Here is a 25,333-nt window from a genome sequence, read left to right on the forward strand (position 1 = left end):
TATTTGTTTTGACACCATGTGGAAGGATGTTTTTCTTTTAAAAATTATATCCAAATGAATTTCCCCAGAACATCTTTTGTCCTTTTGGTGGGAAAATGGAAATATGGTAAAGTGTTAGATACAACTTGTAATTATGCATATATCTGTATCTTTGTTGTTGTTGCTGTTTATCATCTGTCATCTCTACTAAACTGTCCCATGAGACAGAACAGAAACTATGGATGACATGTTCACTCCTATATCCCCTCAACCTAACACAATGCATGAGATATAGTAAATTCCTAATAAATATGTATGAGAAGGAGGGAAAAGAGGAAAGAGGGAGGAAAGAGAGAGAAATTGTATATCAGATCTTTACCCTCAGAGTTAAGAGTATAGAAAAGGTAACATTTGGGCCCTGTGCTCATTTGTGACAAGCCCTCTCTCTGCACTAAATTTTCAATACTGAGCTGAATAGGGTAAGAACTTGCACGTGTGGTCTTAAATGTGAGCATTAGGCTCTAATTAGTTTTGATTTATTTGGTTAGCTAACTTGGGATTTTAAAATGCATTGGAGATATCTCTAGAATTAAGTCCATTTTTAAAAAAATGCCAGTGTATGCTTTTCAGTAGCACTGGATGAAGATTTTTCAAGCTCAGTAGTGGTAGAAAGTTGTTCAGTAAATGAATGCAACAAAGCAAAAGTAGTTTAAAGGGCTGGGTTAGGCATAAATGCACCCACCTAATAATCAGAGCCTACCCAGAAAGCCATCCATGTAATATTACTATTAATAATAGAAAGCACTTTTATAGTGTTTATTATATGCCAGATACTTTTAAGAGCTTTACAGTGATCTTCACAAGAGCTCTTTGACCTAGGAATGGTTATCTCCATCTTACATATGGAAAAACTAAGGTACATTCTCAAAGTTCATAAGTCACACAACTAGTAAGAAGGCAGGGCTGGCCTTTTGATTTCAATAATCTTGTCTATTTTCTAAATTTATCATAAGGAAAAATCAGTTTTCAAGAGTGAATCAGAAATAATATCTAGTGAAAAAAAATCAATGCAGGTGTTTTAAATGAGAAATGGCTTGCAAAACAGTGATTTGATTATCTGTATATTATTATCACTACTTGAACAGCAAATTGTCAAGAATTAACTTATATAAAAATATTAAAGCCTTTAAATCTATATTGAATTTGATGCGAGAAAGACTTACTACATTTCCAAGACAATCATTTTGTGGTAAACCCTACATGATAGCAGAGGCAGGCTTCACTCTACTCTGATCTGGCTAAGAGAGACACTCTTCTGGGTAACCAGGAGAGCCTTTCCCCCCAGGTTCAAGTTCATTTTTACCCTGCAGCATAGCATAGAACCCATAATTCAGAATCTGCATAGAAGTCACTAAGCATTTATTGAGCATCTACTGAATATAAAGGATAGTATATGATATTATAGAGAATACCAAAGAAATAGAAACACACTCCCTGCCTTACAAGACATGACAATCTAGTTGGAGAAATGAGACAAAGACAATAAAAACAAATTAACTAGCTCTTACCTTCAAGTAATAAGTTAAAAAGATCAGATTTATAGTCTCAATTTTATATTATAAATGATCAATTTACAGTTCTAAACTGTGATGCACTTTTCTACTCAAAAATTTTAATGATTCCCTGTTACATTCAGAATGAAGCCCAAGCCAGGGCTGGCAGTGGGAGTAGTCTACCCTGGATGCAGATAATAAAGGGGTGCACTGTCTGTGGAAAATTTAAAAACAATAAAAAAACGGACTAAAAGTTGCTCTGCTTTCTAATATCATCATGTCTTAGTAATCCTAACCAATTCCCCCTTTAAAAAATTCTGTTTGTCTAAAGTCTAACCAGCTGTTATTACCGTTGAGTTTTAATCATACATGTAAGCTTCAAGTTAGCACATTTTTATTACTTTCCCTTTAAGAAACATCATATTCTGCATAGACATTAACTCAGAGAACTCCCAGTTATATATCACGTACATGGTCATGCTACCTCTGTTACTCACTTTCATTTCAAGAGTATATGTAGTACTGTGATCCTACATTTTCCTGTATTTAGACAGTAGATTCAAGCTATACCTTCATAGCTCAGGAGTTACATGATATGACATGTGTTAAAAGGATCATTCTAGGGCTTCCCTGGTGGCGCAGTGGTTGAGAATCTGCCTGCTAATGCAGGGGACACGGGTTCGAGCCCTGGTCTGGGAAGATCCCACATGGCGTGGAGCAACTGGGCCCATGAGCCACAACTGCTGAGCCTGCGCGTCTGGAGCCTGTGCCCCGCAACGGGAGGGGCCGTGATAGTGAGAGGCCGGCGCACCGCGATGAAGAGTGGCCCCCGCACCACGATGAAGAGTGGCCCCCGCTTGCCGCAACTAGAGAAAGCCCTCGCACGAAACGAAGACCCAACACAGCTAAAAATAAATAAATAAATAAATAAATAAATAAATGGAGTAGTTATTAAAAAAAAAAAAAGATCACTCTAGGCTCTGTGTTGAAATTAGACTGTAGGGGATTAAAGGTCAGAAGCAAGGAGATCAGATATAAAGCCACTGCGTTAATCCAGGTGGAAGATGATAGTGACCCAGACCAGGGTTGTAATAGTGGGGCAGAAAGAAGTGGCCAGTTTTGGATGTTTACTGAAGCCAGAGTTGACAGGGCTTACTGAAGACCAGAAGTGGAGCCTGAGGATGATACCTCAGTTGCCATTAACTGAGACAGTGAAGACCGCAGGAAGTTGATTTAAAGGAGTGATGGACTGAGGAGGAGAATGTAGGCTCTCAGCTTGGACATGCCAAATTGAGACGTCTATTAGATATCAGGTGGAAGAAAGAAGCAGGCAGTCAGATATATGGATCAGAAGTTCAGTTGAGAGGTCCAGATTGGAGATATAATGGAATTTAAAATCATGAAGCTCTCCTCGCAGCCCCTCCCCACCAAGAACTTACACAAAGAGGGAAGTACACCATTCTGTGAAAATAAACTTAGATGTTAATACACAATGGTCCAGAAGAAAGCCTTGGAACAAGTCTCCCCTTGTTCTGACTCCAGGCAACCTTCAGATGACAAGGTCCCCCCAACATTGTATGTGAGTCTGTAGGGAGTGAATGCACTAGTCATGCCAATACAAGTGTTCTGGACTTATGGCAATGAGATTTCTCATCATAGATGAATGAGTAGCATTCTAATTTATACAACACTGCTGTGAGTTTGGCTAATGAGTGTCTATTCCTGAGGAGGATGGGTCCACTTTTGGAGTGCTGACAAACCCAGGTCCATAGTTTGCAAATCTTAGCAAATCCACTACAGAAATGTCACACTTTGAGGTGTCTTAAGAAGGTCTTCTGCTGATAATATCCATTTTTATTACCCTCTGTGTACCTTATACCTACTTAATTTGGAAAATTCCACTGTGAGCTTTTCCAACAGTAAGTGCCCCAAAACAAGTGTGGTTGGTAATTCATGGAACAGACCATAAATGCTCGTGCTTGAAGGTAGGCAAAGTAAGAAATAATTTATGTGTTATTATGTTTTTGCCAAGAAAAGGCTTTCTGGTGGAACTAAATTTTACTGAGTTCAATATAGAGAATATGGGTTGGGGGAGGGCTTAGAAATTGGAAGAGCAATAGAAAATTTGGGTTCAACGGGTACACTACAGAGGATTGATGACAAAAGGGACCATCAACTTCAACTCTATGAACACCTAAAACTTGTGTAAAACTACCACACCTTCAACATGGTGCAAGTTCTCTAATGCAAAGCAGCTGAAAAAATAAAAGCACGCTTCAGACATTTCTGAAGGGTGAAATCATTCCTGCTGTTATAAAGTGTCAAAGTATATTTCATTAATTTATCTTCATAAAATTCTTATGTGTCACAAGCTCAATGTGCTACAAATGACTGAGGAAATTTATCTTGCAGAAAATATGCATTATTTAAAATAATAAAAATATACAGTATTGACTTCTATACATTAGATCCGTGGACCTTATTCATCATAGAGCTAAAAGATGGTATCCTTTTACCAATCTCTCGCTGTTTTCCTAACCACCCAGCCACTGGCAAATACGTTTCTACTCTGTGTTTCAATAAGCTTCACTTTTTTTCTTTTTTTGTAGATTCCAAATATAAATACCATGCTGATAACACTGTATTGCATAATTGAAATTTGCTGAGAATAGAACTTAAATGTTCTTACCAAAAAAAAATAAAAAAAGATAAATATGGGAGGTGATGGATGTGATACTTAACTAGATGAGGAGAAACCTTTCACAATGTATAATTATATCAATAGGTATATACATCACAATATACACTTTAAATATCTTACAATTTACCACTTAACACTTTATATTATCAATTATACCTTATAAAACTGAAATGATAAACTATTGACTTTTTTAACATCTTTATTGGAGTATAATTGCTTTACAATGGTGTGTTAGTTTTTGCTTTATTACAAAGTGAATCAGTTATACATATACATATGTCCCCATATCTCTTCCCTCTTGCATCTCCCTCCCTCCCACCCTCCCTATCCCACCTCTCTAGGTGGTCACAAAGCACGGAGCTGATCTCCCTATGCTATGCGGCTGCTTCCCACTAGCTATCTATTTTACGTTTGATAGTGTATATATGTCCATGCCACACTCTCACTTTCTCACAGCTTACCCTTCCCCCTCCTCATATCCTCAAGTCCATTCTCTAGTAGGTCTGTGTCTTTATTCCCGTCTTGCCACTAGGTTCCTCATGAATTTTTTTTTTCTTAGATTCCATATATATGTGTTAGTATACGGTATTTGTTTTTCTCTTTCTGACTTATTTCACTCTGTATGACAGACTCTAGGTCCATCCACCTCACTACAAATAACTCAACTCCGTTTCTTTTTATGGCTGAGTAATATTCCATTGTATATATGTGCCACATCTTCTTTATCCATTCATCTGTTGGTGGACATTTAGGTTGGTTCCATGTCCTGGCTATTGTAAATAGTGCTGCGATGAACATTGTGGTGCATGTCTCTTTTTGAATTATGTTTTACTCAGGATATATGCCCAGTAGTGGGATGCTGGGTCGTATGGTAGTTCTATTTTTAATTTTTAAAGGAACCTCCATAGTGGCTGTACCGATTTACATTCCCACCAACAGTGCAAAAGGGTTCTCTTTTCTCCACACCCTCTCCAGCATTGTTTGTAGATTTTTTTGATGATGGTCATTCTGACCGGTGTGAGATGATATCTCATTGTAGTTTTGATTTGCATTTCTCTAATGATTAATGATGTGAGCATCCTTTCATCAGTTTGTTGAAAATCTGTATATCTTCTTTGGAGAAATGTCTATTTAGGTCTTCTGCCCATTTTTGGATTGGGTTGTTTGTTTTTTTGATATTGAGCTGCATGAGCTGCTTGTAAATTTTGGAGATTAATCCTTTGTCAGTTGCTTCATTTGCAAATATTTTCTCCCATTCTGAGTGTTGTCTTTTCGTCTTGTTTATGGTTTCCTTTGCTGTGCAAAAGCTTTTAAGTTTCATTAGGTCCCATTTGTTATTTTTGTTTTTATTTCCATTGCTCTAGGAGGTGGGCCAAAAAGGATCTTGCTGTGATTTATGTCATACAGTATTCTACCTATGTTTTCCTCTAAAGGTTTAGATAGTGTCTGGCCTTACATTTAGGTCTTTAATCCATTTTGAGTTTATTTTTGTGTATGGTGTTAGGGAGTGTTCTAATTTCATACTTTTACATGTACCTGTCCAGTTTTCCCAGCACCACTTATTGAAGAGGCTGTCTTTTCTACACTGTATATTCTTGCCTCCTTTATCACAGATAAGGTGACCATATGTGCGTGGGTTTATCTCTGGGCTATCTATCCTGTTCCACTGATCTATATTTCTGTTTTTGTGCCGGTACCATACTGTCTTGATTACGGTAGCTTTGTAGTATAGTCTGAAGTCAGGGAGCCTGATTCCTCCAGCTCCGTTTTTCTTTCTCAAGATTGCTGTGGCTATTCGGGGTCTTTTGTGTTTCCATACAAATTGTGAAATTTTTTGTTCTACTTCTGTGAAAAATGCCAGTGGTAGTTTGATAGGGATTGCATTGAATCTGTAGATTGCTTTCGGTAGTAGAGTCATTTTCACAATGTTGATTCTTCCAATCCAAGAACATGGTATATCTCTCCATCTATCTGCATCATCTTTAATTTCTTTCATCACTGTCTTATAATTTTCTGCATACAGGTGTTTTGTCTCCTTAGGTAGGTTTATTCCTAGAGATTTTATTCTTTTTGTTGCAATGGTAAATGCGAGTGTTTCCTTAATTTCACTTTCAGATTTTTCATCATTAGTGTATAGGAATGCTAGAGATTTCTGTGCATTAATTTTGTATCCTACTACTTTACCAAATTCATTGATTAGCTCTAGTAGTTTTCTGGTAGCATCCTTAGGATTCTCTATGTAGAGTATCATGTCATCTGCAGTGACAGCTTTACTTCTTCTTTTCCGATTTGGATTACATTTAATTCTTTTTCTTCTGATTGCTATGGTTAAAACTTCCAAAACTATTTTGAATAATAGCGGTGAGAGTGGGCAACCTTGTCTTGTTCCTGATCTTAGTGGAAAATGGTTTCAGTTTTTCACCATTGAGGATGATGTTGGCTGTGGGTTTGTCATATATGGCCTTTATTATGTTGAGGAAAGTTCCCTCTATGCCTACTTTCTGGAGGGTTTTTATCATAAATGGGTGAACTTTGTCAAAAGCATTTCTGCATCTATTGAGATGATCATATGGTTTTTCTCCTTCAATTTGTTAATATGGTGTATCACATTGATTGATTTGCGTATATTGAAGAATCCTTGCATTCCTGGGATAAACCCCACTTGATCATGGTGTATGATCCTTTTAATGTGCTGTTGGATTCTGTTTGCTAGTATTTTGTTGAGGAGTTTTGCATCTATGTTCATCAGTGATATCGGCCTGTAGTTTTCTTTCTTTGTGACATCTTTGTCTGGTTTTGGTATCAGAGTGATGGTGGCCTCGTAAAATAAGTTGGGGAGTGTTCCTCCCTCTGCAATATTTTGGAAGAATTTGAGAAGGATAGGTGTTAGCTCTTCTCTAAATGTTTGATAGAATTCGCCTGTGAAGCCATCTGGACCCGGGCTTTTGTTCGTTGGAAGATTTTTAATCACAGTTTCAATTTCAGTGCTTGTGATTGGTCTGTTCATATTTTCTATTTCTTCCTGGTTCAGTCTCGGCAGGTTGTGCATTTCTAAGAATTTGTCCATTTCTTCCAGGTTGTCCATTTTATTGGCATAGAGTTGCTAGTAGTAATCTCTCAGGAACCTTTGTATTTCTGCAGTGTCAGTTGTTACTTCTCCTTTTTCATTTCTAATTCTATTGATTTGAGTCTTCTCCCTTTTTCTCTTGATGAGTCTGGCTAATGGTTTATCAATTTTGTTTATCTTCTCAAAGAAGCAGCTTTTAGTTTTATTGATCTTTGCTCTCGTTTCCTTCATTTGTTTTTCATTTATTTATGATCTGATCTTTATGATTTCTTTCCTTCTGCTAACTTTGGGGTTTTTTTGTTCTTCTTTCTCTAATTGCTTTAGGTGTAAGGTTAGGTTGTTTGAGATGTTTCTTGTTTCTTAAGGTAGGATTGTATTGCTATAAACTTCCCTCTTAGAACTGCTTTTGCTGCATCCCAAAGGTTTTGGTTCGTTGTGTTTTCATTGTCATTTGTTTCTAGGTATTTTTTGATTTCCTCTTTGATTTCCTTAGTGATCTCTTGGTTATTAAGTAGTATATTGTTTAGCCTCCATGTGTTTTTATGTTTTACAGATTTTTTTCCTGTAATTGTAATCTTGCCTCATAGCGTTGTGGTCAGAAAAGATACTTGATACGATTTCAATTTTCTTAAATTTACCAAGGCTTGATTTGTGACCCAAGACATGATCTATCCTGGAGAATGTTCCATGAGCACTTGAGAAGAATGTGTATTCTGTTGTTTTTGGATGGATTGTCCTATAAATATCAATTAAGTCCATCTTGTTTAATGTATCACTTAAACCTTGTGTTTCCTTATTTATTTTCATTTTGGATGATCTGTCCATTGGTGAAAGTGGGGTGTTAAAGTCCCCTGCTATGATTGTGTTACTGTCGATTTCCCCTTTTATGGCTGTTAGTATTTGCCTTATGTATTGAGGTGCTCCTGTGTTGGGTGCATAAATATTTACAATTGTTATATCTTCTTCTTGGATTGATCCCTTGGTCATTATGTAGTGTCCTTGTCTCTTGTAACAGTCTTTATTTTAAAGTCTATTTTGTCTGATATGAGAATTGCTACTCCAGCTTTCTTTTGATTTCTATTTGCATGGAATGTCTTTTTCCATCCCCTCACTTTCAGTCTGTATGTGTCCCTAGGTCTGAAGTGGGTCTCTTGTAGACAGCATATATATGGGTCTTGTTTTTGTATCCATTCAGCCAGTCTATGTCTCTTGGTTGGAGCAGTTAATCCATTTACTTTTAAGGTAATTATCGATATGTATGTTCCTATTACCATTTTCTTAATTGTTTTGGGTTTGTTATTGTAGGTGTTTTCCTTCTCTTGTGTTTCCTGCCTTGAGAAGTTCCTTTAGCATTTGTTGTAAAGCTGGTTTGGTGGTGCTAAATTCTCTTAGCTTTTGCTTGTCTGTAGAGGTTTTAATTTCTCCATCACATCTGAATGAGATCCTTGCTGGGTAGAGTAATCTTGGTTGTAGGTTTTTCTCTTTCATGACTTTAAATATGTCCTGCCACTCCCTTCTGGCTTGCAGAGTTTCTGCTGAAAGATCAGCTGTTAACCTTATGGGGATTCCCTTGTGTGTTATTTGTTGTTTTTCCCTTGCTGCTTTTCATATGTTTTCTTTATATTTAATTTTTGATAGTTTGATTAATATGTGTCTTGGCGTGTTTCTCCTTGGGTTTATCCTGCATGGGACTCTCTGTGCTTCCAGGACTTGATTAACTATTTCCTTTCCCATATTAGGGAAGTTTTCAACTATAATCTCTTCAAATATTTTCTCAGTCCCTTTCTTTTTCTCTTCTTCTTCTGGGACCCCTATAATTCGAATGTTGGTGCGTTTAATGTTGTCCCAGAGGTCTCTGAGACTGTCCTCAATTCTTTTCATTCTTTTTTCTTTATTCTGCTCTGCAGTAGTTATTTCCACTATTTTATCTTCCAGCTCACTTATCCGTTCTTCTGTCTCCATTATTCTGCTATTGATCCCTTCTAGAGTATTTTTAATTTCATTTATTGTGTTTTTCATCATTGCTTGGTTCCTCTTTAGTTCTTCTATGTCCTTGTTAAATGTTTCTTGCATTTTGTCTATTCTATTTCCAAGATTCTGGATCATCTTTACTATCATTATTCTGAATTCTTTTTCAGGTAGACTGCTTATTTCCTCTTCATTTTTTAGGTCTGGTGGGTTTTTGCCTTGCTCCTTCATCTGCTGTGTGTTTTTCTGTCTTCTCATTTTGCTTAACTTACTGTGTTTGGGGTCTCCTTTTCGCAGGCTGCAGGTTCGTAGATCCCGTTGTTTTTGGTGTCTGTCCCCAGTGTCTAAGGTTGGTTCAGTGGGTTGTGTAGGCTTCCTGGTGGAGGGGACTAGTGCCTGTGTTCTGGTGGATGAGCCTGGATCTTTTCTTTCTGGTGGGCAGGTCCACGTCTGGTGGTGTGTTTTGGGGTGTCTGTGGCCTTATTATGATTTTAGGCAGCCTTTCTGCTAATGGATGGGGTTGTGTCCCTGTCTTGCTAGGTGTTTGGCATACGGTGTCTAGCACTGTAGCTTGCTGGTCATTGAGTGAAGCTGGGTCCTGGCGTTGAGATGGAGATCTCTGGGACATTTTTGCCATTTGATATTACATGGAGCTGGGAGGTCTCTTGTGGACCAGTGTCCTGAACTTGGTTCTCCCACCTCAGAGGCACAGCCCTGATGCCTGGCTGGAACACCAAGAGCCTTTCATCCACACGGCTCAGAATAAAAGGGAGAAAAATAAGAAAGAAAGGAAGGAAGGAAGGAAGGAAGGAATGAACAAACAAAGGAAGGAAGAAAGAAATAAAGAAAGGAAAGAAAAAAATATAAAATAAAATAAAATAAAGTAAAATAAAATAAAGTTATTAAAATAAAAAATAATTATTAAGAAAAAATTTTTTAAAACTAATGAAAAAAAAAAAACCGGACAGACAGAACCCTAGGAAAATCGTAAAAGTAAAGCTATAAAGAAAAAATCACACACAGAAGCATACATATACACACTCACAAAAAGAGAAAAAGGGAAAAAATATATATGTATCGTTGCTCCCAAAGTCCACCTCCTCAATTTGGGATGATTCGTTGTCTATTCAGGTATTCCACAGATGCAGGTACATCAAGTTGACTGTGGAGATTTATTTCTCTGCTCCTGAGGCTGCTGGGAGAGATTTCCCTTTCTTTTCTTTGTTCGCACAGCTCCCAGGGTTCAGCTTGGGATTTGGACCCGCCTCTGCGTGTAGGTTGCCTGAGGGCGTCTGTTCTTCGCTCAGACAGGACGGGGTTAAAGGAGCAGCTGATTCGGGGGCTCTGGCTCACTCAGGCTGTGGGAAGGGAGGGGTACGGATGTGGGGCGAGCCTGCGGCGCAAACTATTGACTTTTTCATTTGTATCTCCCATTGAATCTTTTTTTGTTTGCTTGGGTTTTTTCGTTTGTTTGTTTCGTTTTTTTTCCCCTCTACTAACTACCTTTCTATTTTAGAATAGAAAAATCTCAGTGAATTCAAGTGTCCCATTAAAATTCTTCCTAGTTATGAAAGGAAAAGAAATTATAAAAACATCTGAGTATATAAATACATACATTCATATACCTACATACATATATACATACATGCAAACATATGTAGACTCATTCAGGTCTTACTCCTGGCTACACTGAAAGCAGGAAAAAGTCCAAACTTTACTCAGGCTCTCTCTGAGTAACAAAATAACCCATAGTTAAAAAGTTACTTGAGTACTCTTAAAATTAGCTTTCTTAGCAAAATTTACTTCCAAAATTATATAATTATGTGGGCATAGTACATGGGAGGCAGATTCATAGTTTGGCCAGATTCTCAAAAGTATATAGGGGGGGGATTTTGAAAAACAACTTTGCAGAGGTACCATCTCTTCTTTGGAACAATCATTTATATTACTAAACAAAATATTTCTTTAAAAGTATCTGAACATCTTACTTAAAACAGATAAATTAGAGCATGAAATAATTCATACTGTGAAGGAATTCCTCACTTCATAACTGAACTACAGTCTCTTTTCAAGTGTTTATATATAGTCCTTAAATAATTAAAAGAAGTATCTATGAGCTGAAGTATTACAGAGTATGAAAACAAATTTTAATTTACAATGACTAAGAAAAGTAGGTATTTATGTGTCCTGATCTGCCCTCCACCCCCTTTCTACCAGAACAAAGCTAAAATACAAGATTGCCTGGTTTATACTTGACATGTAAAAATCCTATCAGTCCCTTATAGCATACATGTTATGAAAATTAGCAACATCTTTCCCAAAAACCTCAAAACAGACTTCGTTCCCAAGAAGAATTTACTAAGGGGTAAGATCTGGCTCTTAAATATAGAATAATTTGGGGTGGAGAATTTATTCCTCTGGGGCAGACACATATACACTGAATCTCAAAAATTGATAATGTCAAGTCATACATTTACAAGAAGGAGGAATCAGAACAATTATGGCCACAAGACTGCTCCACTGGCTTCAAGATACAGACTTACTTCTTCTGGATTCCAAATCATAACTGAATGGTTATTTTGATGGCTGCCATTTAAATAGCACTTACATGCTAAGCCCCATGTTAAGAACTTTACAAATTTTACCTCATATAATTTTTCCTATATCCTGAAAGTACTTAAATTTTATAGTAACACACTGCTAGTAAGTATAAGATATAAGATTCCAAAAAAAGCATAGGACTCCAAATCACATGCTCTCAACCACTGTAATGTAATATACGGTAAAGTTGTTTGGGTGCCCATTGCCCCTCATTCCTACCTTTGAAAGAAATCTCATATTCCAACTGGACCAGGACAAAGAAAAAAAAAGAGAAATAGAGAGGGAGAAGGAAGAGAGAAAAAGGGAAGGAAGGGGAGGGGGAGAGAGTGGTGGGGAGAAAGAGAGAAAAGGGAGGAAGGGAGGGAAGGAGGGAGGAAAGGAGGGACAGGAGGAAGGTAAAGAAATAAATTAGATTTTGAGCTTCTAAGCCTAAGTCCTAGGAATTTAAAAGTGATTCAAAAGATTTCAGGCATAATTTTGATTATATACAAATTTCAAATTATGTCCTGGTCTAAGATGCACCCCTACACACACTTAATATGTAAATCCACTGTACTGTCATGTGCTTGTTGAGTTTGGGAATAAGACAGAGGAAGTGATTCAGATGCATTAAACACCAATAGCATTTGGTTGATTAAGTTAATCTCACAATAGATCTGCTCTTATCAATGAGATGGGAAAATCTCACAGTCCATAGACTACAACTCTTTCATCACTAATCGGAACCATATAGGACCAAACAGACCCTAACTCAGCTGATGGAGGCTCCCTCACTTTTAGACAGAATGTGGATGGGCACTGCAAACATTTATCTTAATGACTTAGCATGTTGATTTGTACCCATTCTTACTGACACATTATTGAGATATTTTAACACATTCGGTCAAGCTACAAGCAAGTTTCACTGACCCCTGAGCCATTCAGTCACGAAAAGGAGTCTTTTGTATATCTTTGCTCTGATTATGTGTTGGTTTTAAAGTGAAATTCTCAAGATCTCATCATACTTTCCATATTTCCAAATAGCCTCCTAAGAACTAATAATGTACTCAAAAAACAAGAAGTTTTAGGAAGTATATATTCAAATGTCATACAATATAGCTTTAAGTGCATTTAGTGAGGAGATAAATTGGAAGATTTAAAGATCCAGTTATTTCAGAGGTTCCACAAGGTACAAATGCTAGTAACAATGTGTGCCTCAGACAGTCAAGAAGAGGAGCCATCGGTGTGGACTAAAATTATTGGGAAACACTTTATAGGAGTGGTAAAACTTCAATATTATACAGTTTTTTAAAATCTGGCACCATGCACAAGAATCTCAGTAACACTAACTCTTTCCAGATTCCCTGTAATCTTTAGTAAGGACCCTTAAATTTATATAACAGCCTGGGTTTTACTGGTAACGCTTGAAATAATATAGGTGAATATTCAGTACTTGCCAAGCATCTTCAGCCTCCCTTTTAAATTACAGTGAAACTTTATTAGCCCCACAACTAAATCATCACTCCAGAGATGGCAGTTGGAAACAACTGTACAAATCTTAGCAACTCCCAAGGGGGAAAGAGAAAAAGTAAAGCAAGAATCTAAATTTGGGAAGTAAATGAAAGTGATGGATTAAGAAAGAAAGAGAAAGTCTGACCCATCAGCATACCAAAAGGTAATCTAGATGTCTGAAAAAGAAGAGATTGGAAAGTAAATGTGATAAAGAGGCAGGAAGACATTTTCAACAATGGGTGGGGGTAGTGAAGGAGAAGGTAAAAAAGAAAAAGCATCCAACGAATAATCTAGTAAGGTCTTTAGAGTACATACTATTTATATAGTATTTATTTTAAATCGCATTATCACACTTTATTAACAACCAAAGAAAAAATGACAGTGATTAATGGCCTGAAAAGAGATTTTATGCTAAGTTGATAAACATTTAAGTACAGTCATTTTATCAAATACTAGGATCTGCACTAAATCCATAAGGGAAAATGTATGTTCCCTGCCTATAATAGTTTACAAAGCCAGATGTGAATAACTAAAGTACAGGCATTTGGCATTTGCTATCATAAACTAGGATAACATATCCTCTCTGTTTCACCCCTAGTAAATTCATGTTTTTTGAGCAGGGGGACAGTTCTGGGTCTCTGACTAAGAGCAGTGAGAGATGACTCAGCAAAAGATAATAGATCATAAATGTTTTCCCAAATACCTTCTATTCAAGGACAGACACAGGTTCTGTGGGCCTAAAGCTTATACAATTTGGGGGTCCTCTTTAAGAGAAATACAAATTCACAGCTATGAAAGTAGGTACAAAAACAGTCACCTGTAATAAGAAAATAGTTCACATGCATTTCAAATTATTAAAAGCTGACAAATATTGTAAATCCCACAAAATCTAGAAATTAATTTTTTAAAGTTACTATTGTTAAGTGACAAGAGGTTATGATATTTTCCCCCTTGCATATTTGGCTGCATACTCTTTGAATGTCTGTTCCCATGACCAAAAAAATGTAATATTTTATGTAGAGAAAATAGAAAGCCTTTAATATAATTTATCAAAAAAAATTTTTATTATCTGGGATGCTTTAAGAATTTTGACTTCATACATGACGTACTTTGTGTTTAAAGTACTGCTAGAGCTATGCATCCCCAAAAAACAGCTAAGATTACCCCAGTGTCACTGGACACAAGGGCACATGTGTCAGAGGGGAAGCTGACGTTGAAGGAGACAGTGGTCTTAATCAATCATGGTTTAAGTATCTTACCTTTGCAAACATCCCCCTTCAATTTTTAACTCTCTGAACATGTTTCAGTTCATTTCCCAGAGCCTTGGAAGGGATTCAAATAAAGAAAGTGCCTGAATTTAAATTTTGTTACTGTCACTGTAATCCTGCCTCCACTCCCATTTTTGGAGGATACATTAATTTCAACTTCCTTGCCCATTTACTACACCACTCAAATGGCAACCATCAATGTCAATTTTTTTTTTTTTTTTTTTTTTTTTTAGCTGCCTGAAGACCAGTCAGGAGTGAGTTTCACTATCTCCTTGCTTGGTAAATATTGCTATACATTGCAATTATATCACAGTCTTGGACTGATTATTGAGTAAATGATCAGGGACCATTTTAAGTAATTGCCATTAGGTTCTACAAAATCTCTAAGATGAACTAAGCTAGACATGTAGCATTCTCCTGAGAGATCAGCAATGTGGCAGTTAAAATAAACCAGGCTAAAAATAATGAAGCACCAATGATACTGGGAACGAAGAAGAAGAAATAGAAGTCAAAGATATCTTAGATTCAGTGTAACCTCAGTGGTAATTTAATGTGGACATGAAAAAGAAGGAAAGTCTGGAATGACTCTCAGATTTCTGGCATGAGAAATAAGAAGAATGATGATCCTTTTTAACCATGACCAGAAATACAAAAGGAAATTTCAAAAGGTTCAAGAATCATTACATTAAAGGTCAAATGTTTCTACTACTAAGATGAAAAGGGAAACTATAACAACATGAAAACATATTTCAAATCAGCTACAAAGATAAAAGTTATACTAATTATAAAGAATGAGAAAAAAATTCAAGTTAATGTGCACCTATAAAGTCAAAGAGTAGGTAAGCTCATTAGTTTTGGATTACTACACTACAACAGAATGACTACAAAACTATTCTGTTCATGACTATTAAACTGATTTACATATTGGAATTAGAAGAATCCTGGTTTCTCTGTCAACTATATAACACTGAAATTCAGTTGGACCAAGAGTTTTGAGGGATCAATTCTAAGGATCCTGCTGTTTCTGTATCTGACATACATAAAAAGTTAATAAACAGAAACCTCAATTAAATAGAGTTGGGACACAAAAAGAGGGCTTTCACACCCTGTAAAGACAGCAGAGCCCAAGAGGAAGAAGAAAGACTCCTCCTCTTTACTGGCAAGATTTCAGCTAGTGAAAAGCCACAGACTCTTTGTTTACTACAGCCCTCCCAACTTCCTTTTTGTCTCTATAAAAGCGTTCTCCTTCTGGGGACTGCCATGTGGCTTTGCCATGGCTGCAGACTCCGAATTGCAATTCTCTGCTGATCCCAAACTCATCTTTGTTGGAGAAATATGTGGCAGTCTATTTGTTTTAGGCAAACATACAAATTAGATAAACTAATATTACATTTTTATTTTCAAAGTTTATATTAAACCTGTTTCTTGTAACAGTACTATATGCTATGTAAAAAAAAATGGAAAAGAGACAATCATATAAGGAGAATATAAATAATACCCACTAGATTTTGGTTCAAGATGGTGAAGTAGAAGGACGTGCGCTCACTCCCTCTTGCAAGAGCACCGGAATCAGAACTGCTGAACAATCACTGACAGGAAGACACTGGAACTCACCAAAAAAGATACCCCACATCCAAAGACAAAGGAGAAGCCAAATGAGACGCTAGGAGGGACGCAATCACAATAAAATCAAATCCCATAACTGCTGGGTGGGTAACTCACAAACTGGAGAACACTTATACCACAGAAGTCCACCCACTGGAGTGAAGGTTCTGAGCCCCACGTCAGGCATCTCAACCTGGGGGTCCGGCAACGGGAGGAGGAATTCATAGAGAATCAGACTTTGAAGGCTAGTGGGATTTCATTGCAGGACTCCAACAGGACTGGGGGAGACAGAGACTCCACTCTTGGAGGGCACACACAAAGTACTGTGCACATCGGGACCCAGGGAAAGGAGCAGTGACCCCATAGGAGACTGAACCAAACCTACCTGCTACTGTTGGAGGGGCTCCTGCAGAGGTGGGGGGTGGCTGTGGCTCACTGTGAGGACAACAACACTGGCAGCAGAAGTTCTGGGAAGAACTCTTTGGCTTGAGCCCTCCCAGAGTCTGCCATTAGCCCCACCAAAGAGTTGGGCAGGCTCCAGTGTTGGGTCGCTTCAGGCCAAACAACCAACAGGGAGGGAACCGAGTCCCACCCAGCAGCAGTTAAGCGGATTAAGGTTTTACTGAGCTCTGCCCACCAGAGCAACAGCCAGCTGTACCCACCACCAGTCCCTCCCATCAGGAAACTTCCACAAGCCTCTTAGATAGCCTCATCCACCAGAGGGCAGACAGCAGAAGCAAGAAGAATTACAATCCTGCAGCCTGTGGAACAAAAACTACATTCACAGAAAGATAGATGAGATGAAAAGGCAGAGGGCTATGTACCAAATGAAGGAACAAGATAAAACCCCAGAAAAACAACTAAATGAAGTAGAAATAGGCAACCTTCCAGAAAAAGAATTCAGAATAATGATAGTGAGGATGATCTAGGACCTTGGAAAAAGAATGGAGGCAAAGATTGAGAAGATGCAAGAAATGTTTAACAAAGACCTAGAAGAATTAAAGAACAAACTCCTAGAAGAATTAAAGAACAAACAAACAGAGATGAAGAATACAATAACTGAAGTGAAAAATACACTAGAAGGAATCAATAGCAGAATAACTGAGGCAGAAGAATGGATAAGTGACCTGTTAGACAGAATGGTGGAATTAACTGCTGTGGAACAGAATAGAGAAAAAAGAATAAAAAGAAATGAAGACAGCCTAAGAGACCTCTGGGACAACACTAAATGCAACAACATTCGCATTACAGGGGTCCCAGAAGGACAAGAGAGAGAGAAAGGACCTGAGTAAATATTTGAAGAGATTATAGTTGAAAACGTCCCTAACATGGGAAAGGAAATAGTCACCCAAATCCAGGAAGCCCAGAGTCCCAGGCAGGATACACCCAAGGAGAAAAACGCCAAGACACATAGTAATCAAATTGACAAGAATTAAAGACAAAGAAAAATTATTGAAAGCGACAAGGGAAAAACAACAAATGACATACAATGGAACTCCCATAACGTTAACAGCTGATTTCTCAGCACAAACGCTACAAGCCAGAATGGAGTGGCATGATATATTTAAAGTGATGAAAGGGAAGAACCTACAACCAAGATTACTCTACCTGGTAAGGATTTCATTCAAATTTGATGGAGAAATCAAAAGCTTTGCAGACAAGCAAAAGCTAAGAGAATTCAGCACCACCAAACCAACTTTACAACAAATGTTAAAGGAACTTCTCTAAGTGGGAAACACAAGAGAAGAAAAGGACCTACAAAAACAAACCCATAACAATTAAGAATATGGTAATAGGAACATACATATTGATAATTACCTTAAACGTGAATGGATTAAATGCTCCAACCAAAAGACACAACTTGAGGAATGGATACAAAAATAACACCCATATATATGCTGTCTACAAGAGGCCCACTTCACACCTAGGGACACATACAGACTGACAGTGAGGGGATGGAAAAAAGATATTAAATGCAAATGGAAATCAAAAGAAAGCTGGAGTAGCAATACTCATATCAGATAAAATAGACTTTAAAATAAAGAATGTTACAAGAGACAAGGAAGGACACTACATAATGATCAACGGATCAATCCAAGAAGAAGATGATATAACAATTATAAATATATATGCACCCAACATAGGAGCACCTCAGTACATAAGGCAACTGCTAACAACTATAAAAGAGGAAATCGACAGTAACACAATAATAGTGGGGCACTCTAACAGCTCACTTAAACCAATGAACATTTCATCCAAACAGAAAATTAATAAGGAAACACAAGCTTTAAATAACACAATAGACCAGATAGATTCAACTGATATTTTTAGGACATTCCATCCAAAAACAGCAGATTATATTTTCTTCTCAAGTGCACATGGAATATTCTCCAGGATAGATCACACCTTGGGTCAAAAATCAAGCCTCAGTAAATTTAAGAAAATTGAAATCATATCAAGCATCTTTTCTGACCACAACGCTATGAGATTAGAAATCAATTACAGGGAAAAAAACATAAAAAATACAAATACATGGAGGCTAAACAATACGTTACTAAATAACCAAGAGATCACTGAAGAAATCAAAAAATACCTACAGACAAATGACAATGAAAACACAATGACGTAAAACCTATGGGATGCAGCGACAGCAGTTCTAAGAGGGAAGTTTATAGCAATACAAGCCTACCTCAAGAAACAAGAAAAATGTCAAATAAATAATCTAACATTACCCCTAAAGGAACTAGAGAAAGAAGAAAAAGCAAAACCCAAAGTTAGTAGAAAGAAAGAAATCATAAAGATCAGAGGCGAAAGAAATGAAATAGAAAAAAAGAAAACAATAGCAAAGATCAATAAAACTAAAAGCTGGTTCTTTGAGAAGATAAACAAAACTGATAAACCTTTAGCCAGACTCATCAAGAAAAAGAGGGAGAGGACTCAAATCAATAAAATTAGAAACGAAAAAGGAGAAGTTACAACGGACACTGCAGAAATACAAAGCATCATAAGAGACTACTACAAGCAACACTATGCCAATAAAATGGACAGAGTGGAAGAAATGGGCAAATTCTTAGAAAGGTATAAGCTTCCAAGACTGAAGCAGGAAGAAACAGAAAAAATGGACAGACCAATCACAGGTAATGGAATTGAAACTGTGATTAAAAATCTTCCAACAAACAAAAGTCCAGGACCAGATGGCTTCACGGGTGAATTCTATCAAACATTTAGAGAAGAGCTAACACCCATCCTTCTCAAACTCTTCCAAAAAACTGCACAGGAAGGAACACTCCCAAACTCATTCTATGAGGCCACCATCACCCTGATACCAAAACCAGAAAAAAATACTACAAGAGAAGAAAATTACAGACCAATATCACTGATGAATATAGATGCAAAAATCCTCAACAGAATACTAGCAAAAAGAATCCAACAACACATTAAAAGGATCATAAACCATGATCAAGTGGGATTTATCCCAGGGATGCAAGGATTCTTCAATATACGCAAATCGAGCAATGTGATACACCATATTAACAAACTGAAGAATAAAAACCATATGATCATCTCAATAGATGCAGAAAAAGCTTTTGACAAAATTCAACACTGATTTATGTTAAAAAGCCTCCAGAAACTGGGCATAGAGGGAACCTACCTCAACATAATAAAGGCCATATATGACAAACCCACAACAAACATCATTCTCAAAGGTGAAAAACTGAAAGCATTTCCTCTAAGATCAGGAATAAGACAAGGATGTCCACTCTCACCACTATTATCCAACATAGTTTTGGAAGTCCTAGCCACGGCAATCAGAGAAGAAAAAGAAATAAAAGGAATACAAATTGGAAAAGAAGAAGTAAAACTGTCACTGTTTGCAGATGACATGATACTGTACATAGAGAATCCTAAGGATGCCACCAGAAAACTACTAGAGCTAATCAATGGATTTGGTAAAGTTGCAGGATACAAAATTATTGCACAGAAATCTCTTGCATTCCTAAACACTAATGATGAAAAATCATTAAATTTAATAAATCATTAAATCATTAAATTAAAAATCATTAAAAAGAGAAATTAAGGAAACACTCCCATTGACCACTGCAACAAAAAGAATAAAATACCTAGGAATAAACCTACCTAGGGACACAAAAGACCTGTATGCAGAAAACTATAAGACACTGATGAAAGAAATTAAAGATGATACCAACAGATGGAGAGATATACCATGTTCTTGGATTGGAAGAATCAATATTGTGAAAATGACTATACTACCCAAAGCAATCTACAGATTCAATGCAATCCCTATCAAATTACCAATGGCATTTTTTACAGAACTGGAACAGAAAACCTTAAAATTTGTATGGAGACACAAAAGACCCCGAATAGCCAAAGCAGTCTTGAGCGAAAAAACAGAGCTAGAGGAATCAGACTCCCTGACTTCAGACTATACTACAAAGCTACAGTAATCAAGACAATATGGTACTGGCACAAAAACAGAAATACAGATCAATGGAACAGGACAGAAAGCCCAGAGATAAACCCACGCACCCATGGTCAAATAATCTACGACAGAGGAGGCAAGGATATACAATGGAGAAAAGACAGTCTCTTCAATAAGTGATGCTGGGAAAATTGGACAGCTACATGTAAAAGAATGAACTTAGAACATTCCCTAACACCATACACAAAAATAAACTCAAAATGGATTAGAGACCTAAAAGTAAGACTGGACACTATAAAACTCTTAGAGGAAAACATAGGAAGAACACTCTGACATAAATCACAGCAAGATATTTTTTGATCCACCTCCTAGAGTAATGGAAATAAAAACAAAAATAAACGAATGGGACCTAATAAAACTTAAAAGTTTTTGCAAAGCAAAGGAAACTACAAACAAGATGAAAAGACAACCCTCAGAATGGAAGAAAATATTTGCAAACAAATCAACAAACAAAGGATTGATCTCCAAAATATATGAACAGCTCATGAAGCTCAATATTAAGAAAACAAACAACCCAATCCAAAAATGGGCAGAAGACCTAAACAGACATTTCTCCAAAGAAGACATACAGATGGGCAAGAGGCACATGAAAAGCTGCTCAACATCACTAATTATTAGAGAAATGAAAATCAAAACTACAGTGAGGTATCCCCTCACACCAGTTAGAATGGGCATCATCAGAAAATCTACAAACAACAAATGCTGGAGAGGGCGTGGAGAAAAGGGAACCCTCTTGCACTCTTGGTGGGAATGTAAATTGATACAGCCACTATGGAGAACAGTATGGAGGTTCTTTAAAAAACTAAAAATAGAATTACCATATGATCCAGCAATCCCACTATTGGGCATATACCCAGAGAAAACCATAATTCAAAAAGACACATGCACCCCAATTTTCATTGCAGCACTATTTACAATACCCAGGTCACGGAAGCAACCTAAATGCCCATCGACAGATGATGGATAAAGAAGATGTGGTACATATATACAATGGAATATTACTAAGCCATAGAAAGGAATGAAATTGGTTCATTTTTAGAGATGTGGATGGATCTAGAGACTGTCATACAGAGTGAAGTAAGTCAGAAAGTGAAAAACAAATACCGTATATTAACGCATATATGTGGAACCTAGAAAAATGGTACAGATGAACTGGTTTGCAGGCCAGAAATAGAGACACAGATGTAGAGAACAAACGTATGGACACCAAGGGGGGAAAGCGGCGGGGGGGTGGGGGCAGTGGTGGGATGAATTGGGAGAGTGGGATTGACATATATACACTGAAGTGTATAAAATGGATAACTAATAAGAACCTGCTGTATAAAAAATAAATAAAATTCTAAAAATAAAAAAAGGAAGATTTTATGTTCATGAATTTGAAGAATTAATATTGTAAAACATCCATATTATTCAAAGTGATATACAGATTGAATGTAATCCCTCTTAATAATATTCACTATTGTACTACCTGTAAATAATCACTGTTCAATATTTTGATATTTCTTTCTGTATTTGTGCATTTGTGTGTGTGCTTATACACAGACTTATTTACATAATTAGGTTTATTACACATTTAGTTTTCTTTTTCTTTTTTTTTTGAATTTTATTTATTTTTTTAAACAGCAGGCTCTTATTAGTCATCTATTGTATACACATCAGTGTATATATGTCAATCCCAATCTCCCAATTCATCCCACCACCACCATCCCCACCACTTTCCCCCCCTGGTGTCCATATGTTTGTTCTCTACATCACACATTTAGTTTTCTTATTTCAATACATATTTATAAACACTTACTCTGTACTCACCCATCAGGTAAACATTTGGGAATACAAAAGAAATTAGAGTTCATGGCCTGAAGCAGATTTTTAAGTTATTAAATTAGATTGTAATAAGAAAGTTAAGGTTGGAGTCAGGAGACAAAAACTAAAGGCAGTAATTTGTAGGAGATGAATTAATCAGTGTCCAGCCTCCCAGTGGAAAAGGCAATCCTAAAACTAGATATTCTTCACCCAATGACAATGTAAGAAAGATCTTACATATGCTTATTCAGTAAGAGGCTCTTAACATGTAATCCATCACAGACTGGTTGAACTTAGCACTCTGAATTTCTAGACAACTAAAGAAATAGTTGGAAATTGACTATGGTTTCATAAAACTACTGCACTGATCTTTGCTTATTTTTTAAAGCCTTGTTTTGTAAATGGGACATTGTGATAGAGTGAGTACACCTTTCTCATTTCTGAGCCATAATTAATTTTTATGGTAATTAGTCACACAATCTGTACAAACCTCTGGGGTGAAATATACTGAAGTCAGCATCTTTGATTTCAAAACAATTAAAAAATATAGCTTTATCATTCAGTAAGAAACAAGATGTCTTGGCCGGAAAATGAATATGAAAGAATATTGGCAAGAAAAATGACCACAGTGTTTCTCTCAGCAATCACAGGGTAGAGAAATGGAATTACAGGCTAATTATCTAGTACTTCAAGCACATAAAATATTTTGGAGCACATGAAAAATCAATGAGAAATATTAGTTCATTAGAGATTTAATGCCCAGATTTGAAACCACGACTTTCACTTGCAACATACAATCACAGTAGATAATAGTTATAGTATCAATGGGGCTCAACATTTTATTACTAACTTTACCTACCCAGTAAACAATGCTGGTATTAATCAGAGATATTTATAAACAAAAAAAAAAAAAACAAATGATATTAATCTAAAGAGGTAATCAACAAAATGTTAATTAAGTTGTCCCTAGCTCCCAGGAATTAGCATAACTAATTCTAAACTCAAGAGTTAGGAGAGCCAAATAGGTAACTCTAGAGATATACGAAATGCTCAGTAAATTTTCACAAAGACAAAAATGATTACAGTTAAATGTCACCAGAAAGATATCACTAGAAACAGCCCCTAATACAGTGTTTATTAGTCACACAGGCATTGAACCATAGCCAAGCAAATATCCAAAGTGAGTAATGGTAACAGCTTTAGTAATTATTTTCATGTGAATCCTTAAACTCAACCCAAAGTGATTATATTCAATAACTGTCACATTTCTGAAGGAAAATCCAAAAATTTTGCTGGAAGCATTTTTTTATCTGTACAAAAAAATAATAATGATGATGATACCATACACATCCATCATAATGGCTAAATTGAAAAAGACAAACACCAAGTGTTGGTGAAAATGTGGAACAGTCAGGATTCTTACATACTACTGATGAGAATATAAATTGAACCAACTTTCAAAACAGGTGGCATCTACTGAAGGTGAATTTATACTCTGTGACAGAACATTCTTTCTCCTAGATATTTAACCAAGAGAAATTAATGCATATGTACAACAAATGAACATCCTAGAATGTTCAGAGCAGTACTATTTGTATTAGATCAAAACTGGAAATTACCCAGATATATATCAACAATGGAATGGACAGACTGTGATATATTCATAAAACTGAACTCAACACATGAATGAGGATGAATGATTTACAACTATGGGTAACAATGTGGCTGAGTCTCACAAATAACAATGTTGAACAAAAGAATCCAGACATTAAAGTGTGCATCCTGTATGACTGCATTTATGTAAAGGACAGAATGTGCCAAACTAATCTATGTTTTTTGAGGCCAGGATATAAGGGTACCCCTTGTAACTGGAAGGTGGCCTGAAGAGGGTTTCTGGGGTCCTGGTAATGTACTGCCTCTCAATCTGGGTGTTGGTTACCTAGGATGTGTTGAGGTTGTGAAAATGTATTAAGCTGCAGGTTTATGTGTACTTTTCTGCATGTATATAATACTTCAGTGAAGAGTTTAAAATAAAAGAAAAATTAACAATGATTCACAAAAGCCCTTTTCTAACCAAGCACATGCTTTTATTTATTTAGTTTAATATAACTGAAATAAAGTTTCACTAATTAATTTCAAGAAATTCAACTATACACATAAAACTAAACGGTATTCACGGGAAGATTAAAAAAAAAAAAAAAAGATTTCCAAGGTAAAAATTTACAATAACACTGGATAACACATCAGATACATGGGAAAACAATAAATAAAATATACACTGATTTTTCAACTCTTAAAATACCATAAATTATAAGATGCACCGCTATGTTATGTGTCAATTAGAAAGGTAAAACACTTGTAATCAATCTGTGACATGCCACTGATTGTAAAGTAAATTCCATTAAAAACATATTAAGTTTTTTTAAGTGTCACTTATAATGGATAAGAAGTGTACCATAAACAAATAGTAATAACTGTGGGTACTCAGACTAGGAAAGGCTCCACACGGCAGGTATCCTCTGGGAAGGGGTTATCTATTAAGTGGGACAAAAAAACAAATGGTCTTTGAAGGATAGAAAGGAAAGAAGTTAAGAGCTGCAAGGTGAGGTTATTCTAGGTTAAGGAAGCTTTAGAAGAAGAAGTGCAGAGGCAGCAAAGTACCCAACAGTGTGTGGAGGTAGAGTAGAGATAGCCTAATTAGAGTAGGGAATGGAGTATTAGGAAATATCTGGAGATATATTTGGATGGCAAGGTGAGGCCAGATTATAGTAGGTTGGAATTCCAACAAAAACTATT

The 25,333-nt window shown here is 36.5% G+C and overlaps 1 protein-coding gene and 2 long non-coding RNA genes across 7 annotated transcripts in view; 2 read left to right on the plus strand and 1 right to left on the minus strand.

Annotated features, from left to right (window-relative positions):
• Positions 1–25,333, minus strand: part of HMCN1 (hemicentin 1) — a 510,534-nt gene that overhangs the window by 325,935 nt on the left and 159,266 nt on the right. The window lies entirely within an intron of this gene.
• LOC309633518 overlaps positions 1–25,333 on the plus strand; it is a 339,904-nt gene that overhangs the window by 112,166 nt on the left and 202,405 nt on the right. The window lies entirely within an intron of this gene.
• LOC309633571 overlaps positions 1,321–25,333 on the plus strand; it is a 190,300-nt gene continuing 166,287 nt past the window's right edge. Inside the window, exon 1 of the long non-coding RNA XR_014247618.1 lies at positions 1,321–3,362. This is a non-coding gene — a long non-coding RNA (uncharacterized lncRNA). The remainder of the gene's footprint in view (positions 3,363–25,333) is intronic.

Source organism: Balaenoptera borealis (assembly GCF_965194805.1).
Source record: "Balaenoptera borealis genome assembly, chromosome: 1".
NCBI classification, from domain to species: Eukaryota; Metazoa; Chordata; class Mammalia; order Artiodactyla; family Balaenopteridae; genus Balaenoptera; species Balaenoptera borealis.